Here is an 8,310-nt window from a genome sequence, read left to right as displayed (position 1 = left end):
CCAGGAAACACGCAGCCAGGCAGACGAGCTCCGAGCCAGCTCCCATGTCAGAGGATGAAGAGAGCACATCCAGTTAGTCACAGTCAGAGAAACAGGACTACACTGGAAAACAGGCCAAGCTCCAACATCTAGAAACAAAGGTGTTGATGGCAGCAGCACAGCTGATATTTCTCTCCAGGATGGAGTCACAGCCAAACAGGAACAGACCAGATGAAGCTACTCTGAGAAAAAGCAGAGAGAGCAGAACGTTAGAGATTGAACTAACAGATTCTGCAGAGTGGGAGAATAGAGATAGAATGAAGCAGAATGATGGAAAGTCGTATCTATGTGTAACAACCCAAGTAAAGATGAGACAAGCTTGGTCTTAAAAGATATAAGTTCTTTATTAAATAAAAAATATTTTTCCTCTCTACAACACTGATGTCTTAAGGTAGACAATCTAATATTTAAACTCTGACATTAGTGGATGGCGGACAAACCCGCATAATAAGAACAAGAACGTTGCAGACTTACATAAGGCTTCACAGCAATCAGGTGAAAAACTAACACTGCCAACGATCACATCAGATAAAATATTGTCTAAAAGCTCACAGTATGCTTGGGGGAGTGACCAAGGAAAACAAACAAACTAATAAATGGAAAAAAAAGATAGGAAGAATAAAAACAAACCAAAGACACCAAACAGGGTTGGACTAACTAAACAAAACCAACATAAACCTGAGGACAGCAGGAGCAACAAAAACATCTCTGTAAACAAACACAAAACACCAAATTACAAAAAATATAATTAATATATAGTTTCAATAACTACCTTAAAAACTCTAAAAACTCCTGTGAATCGTGTAAATCACCCTCATCTCCCCGCATACATAGCCTGGTCTAAAAAAAAACCTAGCGCCTCCTAACAAAGAAACAAACGATTAAAATGTGTATTTGTCCTTAGAAACATTCAACATAACTCTTTAAAAACACTCACCCAGATTCTTGATAAATGTAGAACATGCGTGGAATCAAGAGGCGTCACGGCGTCCCCGACACCTTCCCAGAAATGCTCACAGCTTCTGCTTTCATCCAGACTGAACAAAGCCCACCATACAGCTGTAATATATGTCCTCCAGCAGTCTAAGCCTATAGCAGCAGAACTATAGAGATAGAATTTTTACGTTTTATGTTAATGTAACTTTTTAAGCCGCCTTCTTGGCCAGGACTCCCTGGAAGAAGAGTTACTTTAACTCAATGGGACTTTCCTGGTTAAATAAAGGTTAAATAAATAAAATAAAAAAGAATGAAGCAGAATGATGAAAAAGGGGTCCCTATGTCCTCCAGCAGTCTAAGCCTCTAGCAGCAGAACTATAGAGATAGCTCAGGATAACCTGAGTATTTTGGATGAGGTGTAAGAAAGACAGAGCCAAGGCGAAACATCTAGCCAGACTGAAATCCCCCCCGCGGGATCGGGCTGGTAATGTTATACCTCTACCTACCACTCTACTTACGCATAGAGAGAGAATAAACTAAACTTTTGCCCTCTGCAGCACAGCTCAGTGAGAACAGAGGAAGGGAAATTGTTTCTTTAAGGACAGGGTTGTAGGAAATCCTGTTATTTCTTCATATTCTATGCCGTATGTCAGCACATGATCCAAAGTATGAAGATGAGAATGTGTGGGACTATTCACATTTTGAACAAAGCCAATAGTGTCTAAGATAGCATTAAAGGCTGCTCTTAAGCTATCGCCTTCAATGTCAGCATGGATGTTAAAATCTCCCACTATGATGTCAGTATGACTCCCTGATCAAGGATTTGATTTGGATTGGAGATATTATTTTTTCATATTTTTTTGGAACTGCAATTCCACAATATTAGAAAATAGATTTTGTTTTCGTTCTTGACATCCTGTCAGGTGAGACGATCTTGTTCATTGATAAATCTCTTCCCTTGTTTTAAAAAACATTTTTGTTCATGTTTTCCTTCTTTTTCTTTGCAGTCTTCCTGATTCTGGCCGGTCAGTTCCGGTCGTGACGAGCCGCCATAAAGATGTCAGGCTCTACAGTCAGAGGAAGTTTATTTAAAGCAAGCATCAGCGCTGCAGCAGCAGGAAGCACAGAACCATAAATCCAGACTTCAATTCTGAGACCAGAACAAAACCCAGGAGGACCAACAGCAGAACCTCCTGGAAGGAAGATGCTGCAGACCTGCTGCTGGGAGGAAGGAGGATCTGGACAAGCAAGGAGAAGGAGATCAAAAGGAGGAGATCTTTCCCTTCAAATAAAAGAAAAAATAGAAAAATTATTTTTCTCTTGGATTAAAAAACATTTTTATTGTTAATAAAGTTTCAGGTCTTTTCTTCCCTGAATGCCAGTTTCCTCCTGGAGGCTCCTTTAAGGTCCAACTATCAGCCGACCTCCCCCTCCTCCTCTTCCTCCCTCGGTCCCCTCGCTCCTCTCAGGAATATTTTTCCATTTCTCTGGCTGCTCTCCTGGTCCCTCCCCCATCTGGATGCTCGGCTGCTTTTCTTCTCAGTTTTTTCTCGGATCTTCAGCAGATCCTGGTTCCAGACGATCGGACTGTTTTCATGAAGGGAACCTTTTCTGAGCGGCCAGCTGTTTGCTGATAGGTGAGTAAAAGCCTCTAGATCAGATCCGGGGCCCCTGTGGCCCCTGTGGCCCCCCCTGTTCAGAGTTTGCTGCTTTTTCTCTTCTGGAAAATAAAACAGCTGCTTCCAAACTGGGACTGATGGAGCTGAGCTGATGCGCTGGCAGCTCAGCAGACCTCATGCATCCAGGCTGCTGTTAACGTTGGTTTGTGTTTCATTCCCAGCAGCTTCTTTCTGTCCACATTAGAAACTGAGACAGAAACATGATGTTTGCTTCTCTGGATTCAAACGCTGAGATCTTCAAACTTCCAGCTGGGATCAAATGTTGCTGGTTGTTTAAAGACCAGCCTGCAGTCTGGTCTTCCTCAGTCGCTCATCTTCAGCTCCTTCAGTCTGTGATCGTCTGCTTCTTTCTGGCATCAGAAGATCAGCTGATCTGACTGATTGTTTAAGACTTTAGTCTTTAGAAGGAGCTTCATTAACTCTGCACTATAAAAAAAATCAGATTTTTTTCCTTTAACTGTTTGTCAGATATAAATTATCCTCAAATGTTGCCGACTGTCATCGATGGAGCATTAGAACATTTACAGACAATTCTCACTGATTGGTTTGATTACATGTTGGATGATTTTAATTGGAATTAGCTGGATTCCCGTTATCTGTTGGTTCCGTGTTAATAGTGAGCAGCTGAAGGGCCCGTTTGGCCCTTTGGTTCTTTAATAAATGCCGACTGACTACAGATGGCGGCCGTCTGTGATTCAGGAGGCGGTCGCTCTGAGAATTAAAGTCAGACTGATTCATTATTCCTCTCAGATGTTCAGTTTCTCCTAGAATAGAAACAATCCATTGATTTCATTGGATCAGTAATTTCTCCTCCTGCTGATGATCTAGAGCTGAACTCAGGCCTAAACATGGAGGCCCTGGGGCCAGCAGAGGCCCTCAGACCCCGGGGCCAGCAGAGGCCCTCAGGCTGCTTCTCTCCTCAGGCCCTGGGGCCAGCAGAGGCCCTCAGGCTGCTTCTCTCCTCAGGCCCTGGGGCCAGCAGAGGCCCTCAGGCTGCTTCTCTCCTCAGGCCCTGGGGCCAGCAGAGGCCCTCAGGCTGCTTCTCTCCTCAGGCCCTGGGGCCAGCAGAGGCCCTCAGGCTGCTTCTCTCCTCAGGCCCTGGGGCCAGCAGAGGCCCTTAGGCTGCTTCTCTCCTCAGGCCCTGGGGCCAGCAGAGGCCCTCAGGCCCTGATGGGGCCAGCAGAGGCCCTCAGGCTGCTTCTCTCCTCAGGCCCTGGGGCCAGCAGAGGCCCTCAGGCCCTGATGGGGCCAGCAGAGGCCCTCAGGCTGCTTCTCTCCTCAGACCCCGGGGCCAGCAGAGGCCCTCAGGCTGCTTCTCTCCTCAGGCCCTGGGGCCAGCGGAGGCCCTCAGGCGGCCCCCTTTCTCTGCCAGTGATGTTTGCCTTCTTCACAGTAAAAGTCTGGGTGTGAAACATTCAGATTAAACTTACTGAGCTCTAAATGGAGTATTTTTAAGTGTACTGAGTGTAAATCTGCTCCAGTGTTGGAGTTAATAATGAGAGTAACTGTTCCTCTATCTGCTGTCGTTTACCCGCTGGGCTCTGAGATTCTACCATGAATGAAATGATCTGACACTAGTTATAGAGTCAATTTTACACTGAAATGGAGTGGGACCAAATGTTATCTAAAACAGAGTTATATTCAATATATATATATATATATATTTTTTTTTTTTTTTTTTTTATTTAGTGTGTGGCAATAAGAATAATTGTCTTGATGCCAAAAAGAGCCCAACAGATTTTACTTTCACAATTGGAGCAGTACGGCTATCGCCATATTGCTCCAATTGTTTCATGCTTATAAATAGCTTTATTATAATCATGCAGGGAGTTTTCTGATTATATGGACACTGCAATGTAAATAGAACAGAGGAGGATAAACAGAAAAAAAGGAGAAAAGATGAAAGAAAGAGGAGATAAAAGGGAGATAATGATAAAACATCTTCAGTCTGCTTCATCACCTGCAAAGAGATGGAAAAAGAACAGAACAACCAACAGACATGGAAGGAGACATACGATAAAGTAACACCTAGATACTATGGCTGAAGTAGTATTATTTAATCTGACATGTACTCTGTGTTACCTGAAGACATGAATGTGGAGTTTCTGTGTGGAAGTGAATCTCTGAGTACCTGGAGCCTAGCACCTGTAGTTGTTAGTGAGGGTGCACTACTGCATGTAAAGTTTATCCATAGAGAAAATGCTCAATAGTGGTTGTGGAGAGCCAAAGAGGCGCCCCCCCAGAGCACTGAGTTCAGCGCCGGGAGACCCAAAGCCCCAGGCGCCCAAAGGGACCCCAAGAGCGAAGGCATAAAGGAGGGGCCAGCCCAGGAAATCCGACCCCCACCAAGGGAGGAGGAGAGACAGTCCCGAGGAAGTCCCCAAGAAACCACAATGCCGGAGCCCCCGGGAGCCACGGGGACGAGTCCGCGGGCTTTGCTGGCAGCCAGCCACCCCTAATTGAATCTGGCCATTGGCCCCAGGGATCCGAGGCCCCAGGGGTGCCCCACCCCCTGGCGCGAGCCCCAGCCGTACCCTGGGGGGCAGGCCCAGCGGAGAAGCAGCCAGGAATGAGCCAGCAGCCACCCAGGCATCCACCCGGGTCCACCAGTGCACCGGCGAGCCCCGATGCCAGCCAGCGGAGGGAGAGCAGGACGGGGGGAATGGGCGCCGCACTTGGCGGAGATTTAAGATGTGCTTGTGAGAGGGAGCAGTTCAGATCCCAAACTGGGAAAGAAAAACTGACAGTTTCAATCACACCTTCCCACCTTAGAGCCCCCACTCACACCACACACACTCTGAGATGAGCCAAAAAAAAAAAAATATAACGCGGACGCACATTCACACATAACACTCACATCCGATAATCCCAGGACCAAAGATTCCCCACAGAACCCGAACCCCTGACGCCGGGGCACCCGCTGAGGGCAACGCGCCCTAGGGACCCCAGACATCCGGACCCACCCAGCAGCAGCACAGCTACCAGGCCAGTAACCCACGTCCGCCACCACAGAACCCCCCGAGAGCACCGCAAGCGGCTGCCGTAGGAATCCCCGAGGCATCCCAAGCCCCGCCCTGATGGGTCAGACCCGCCAGACACCCCTCTCCGAGTGCCCCCCAAGCCCCGCAGGACCCAAGGAGCCCCGAACCAGCCCCCGCGCCCCGTAGGACGTGCCATACAGCCCCCCACTACACTAAGTGATGGAGCCGATCAAGGGAGCCCAGAGAGATCGGTCTGATGGGGATGCAGATGCTGTCTCAAGATTAATATGATCCAACAACAGATCTCTGTACTGATTGATGCTGAGTTTATCCTTACTTTTCCAATTCATGAGGATAGTTTTCTTTGCGATACATAATGCAGTGAAGGCCATGCAAACTGATTTTTTTTCCAGAGAGCTTCCCTCAAAGTCACCCAGCAGGCAAACTGGAGGGGAAAGTGGGATTTTACAACCCAGGCACAGTGATAGATCCTGACATACCTGAACCCAGAACCTCTGAACCGGCATGCAGAACCATAACGCGTGAATATAATTATCAAGATGATTGCTAGTGCACTGTGGACAGATGTTAGATTGAGCAAAACCCATCTTGAATAATCTTTGACCTGTATAGTGTGGTCTCTACATCCAGACTGTTTTCTGCATCCAGACTGGTCTCTACATCCAGACTGTTTTCTGCATCCAGACTGGTCTCTACATCCAGACTGTTCTCTACATCCAGACTGGTCTCTACATCCAGACTGTTCTCTACATCCAGACTGGTCTCTACATCTAGACTGTTTTCTGCATCCAGACTTGTCTCTACATCCAGACTGTTTTCTGCATCCAAACTGGTCTCTACATCCAGACTGTTTTCTGCATCCAAACTGGTCTCTACATCCAGACTGGTCTTTACATCCAGACTGTTTTCTGCATCCAGACTGGTCTCTACATCCAGAGTGTTTTCTGCATCCAGACTGGTCTCTACATCCAGACTGGTCTCTACATCCAGACTGTTCTCTGCATCCAGACTGTTCTCTAAATCCAGACTGTTCTCTGCATACAGACTGTTCTCTGCATCCAGACTGTTCTCTGCATCCAGACTGTTCTCTACATCCAGACTGTTCTCTACATTCAGACTGTTCTCTACATTCAGACTGTTCTCTACATCCAGACTGTTTTCTGCATCCAGTCTGGTCTCTACATCCAGACTGTTCTCTACATCCAGACTGGTCTCTACATCCAGACTGTTATCTACATCCAGACTGGTCTCTACATCTAGACTGTTTTCTGCATCCAGACTTGTCTCTACATCCAGACTGTTTTCTGCATCCAAACTGGTCTCTACATCCAGACTGGTCTTTACATCCAGACTGTTTTCTGCATCCAGACTGTTCTCCACATCCAGTCTGTTCTCTACATTCAGACTGTTCTCTGCATCCAGACTGTTCTCTACATCCAGACTGTTCTCTACATTCAGACTGTTCTCTACATTCAGACTGTTCTCTGCATCCAGACTTTTCTCTACATCCAGACTGTTCTCTGCATCCAGACTGTTCTCTGCATCCAGACTGTTCTCTACATCCAGACTGTTCTCTACATCCAGACTGTTCTCTACATCCAGACAGTTCTCTACATCCAGACTGTTCTCTACATTCAGACTGTTCTCTACATCCAGACTGTTCTCTACATCCACACTGTTCTCTAAATCCAGACTTTTCTCTGCATCCAGACAGTTCTCTACATCCAGACTGGTCTCTACATCCACACTGTTCTCTGCATCCAGACTGTTCTCTACATCCAGACTGTTCTCTGCATCCAGACTGTTCTCTACATCCAGACTGTTCTCTACATCCAGACTGTTCTCTACATCCAGACTGTTCTCTGCATCCAGACTATTCTCTGCATCCAGACTGTTCTCTGCATCCAGACTGTTCTCTACATCCAGACTGTTCTCTACATTCAGACTGTTCTCTGCATCCAGACTGTTTTCTGCATCCAGACTGGTCTCTACATCCAGACTGTTCTCTACATTCAGACTGTTCTCTGCATCCAGACTGTTCTCTGCATCCAGACTGTTCTCTACATCCAGTCTGTTCTCTACATCCAGACTGGTGTCTACATCCAGACTGGTGTCTACATCCAGACTGTTCTCTGCATCCAGACTGTTCTCTGCATCCAGACTGTTCTCTACATCCAGACTGGTGTCTACATCCAGACTGGTGTCTACATCCAGACTGTTCTCTACATCCAGACTGTTCTCTGCATCCAGACTGTTCTCTACATTCAGACTGTTCTCTGCATCCAGACTGTTCTCTACATCCAGACTGGTGTCTACATCCAGACTGGTGTCTACATCCAGACTGTTCTCTGCATCCAGACTGTTCTCTACATCCAGTCTGTTCTCTACATCCAGACTGGTGTCTACATCCAGACTGGTGTCTACATCCAGACTGTTCTCTGCATCCAGACTGTTCTCTGCATCCAGACTGTTCTCTACATCCAGACTGGTGTCTACATCCAGACTGGTGTCTACATCCAGACTGTTCTCTACATCCAGACTGTTCTCTGCATCCAGACTGTTCTCTACATTCAGACTGTTCTCTGCATCCAGACTGTTCTCTACATCCAGTCTGTTCTCTACATTCAGACTGTTCTCTGCATCCAGACTGTTCT

The 8,310-nt window shown here is 46.8% G+C and overlaps 1 protein-coding gene across 1 annotated transcript in view; it reads left to right on the top strand.

Moving 5' to 3' along the window:
- The first annotated feature begins 2,141 nt into the window (after positions 1-2,141).
- pear1 (platelet endothelial aggregation receptor 1) overlaps positions 2,142-8,310 on the top strand; it is a 65,751-nt gene continuing 59,582 nt past the window's right edge. Inside the window, exon 1 of the mRNA XM_038275388.1 lies at positions 2,142-2,612. The gene's annotated coding sequence lies outside the window, so the exon portion shown is untranslated. The remainder of the gene's footprint in view (positions 2,613-8,310) is intronic.

The sequence above is a fragment of the Cyprinodon tularosa genome, unplaced genomic scaffold (assembly GCF_016077235.1).
Source record: "Cyprinodon tularosa strain WSP-4 unplaced genomic scaffold, ASM1607723v1 ctg957, whole genome shotgun sequence".
In the NCBI taxonomy this organism is placed as follows: Eukaryota; Metazoa; Chordata; class Actinopteri; order Cyprinodontiformes; family Cyprinodontidae; genus Cyprinodon; species Cyprinodon tularosa.
The sequence above is the reverse complement of the archived record's forward strand: the minus strand, read 5'-3'. Positions and strand labels throughout refer to the sequence as shown.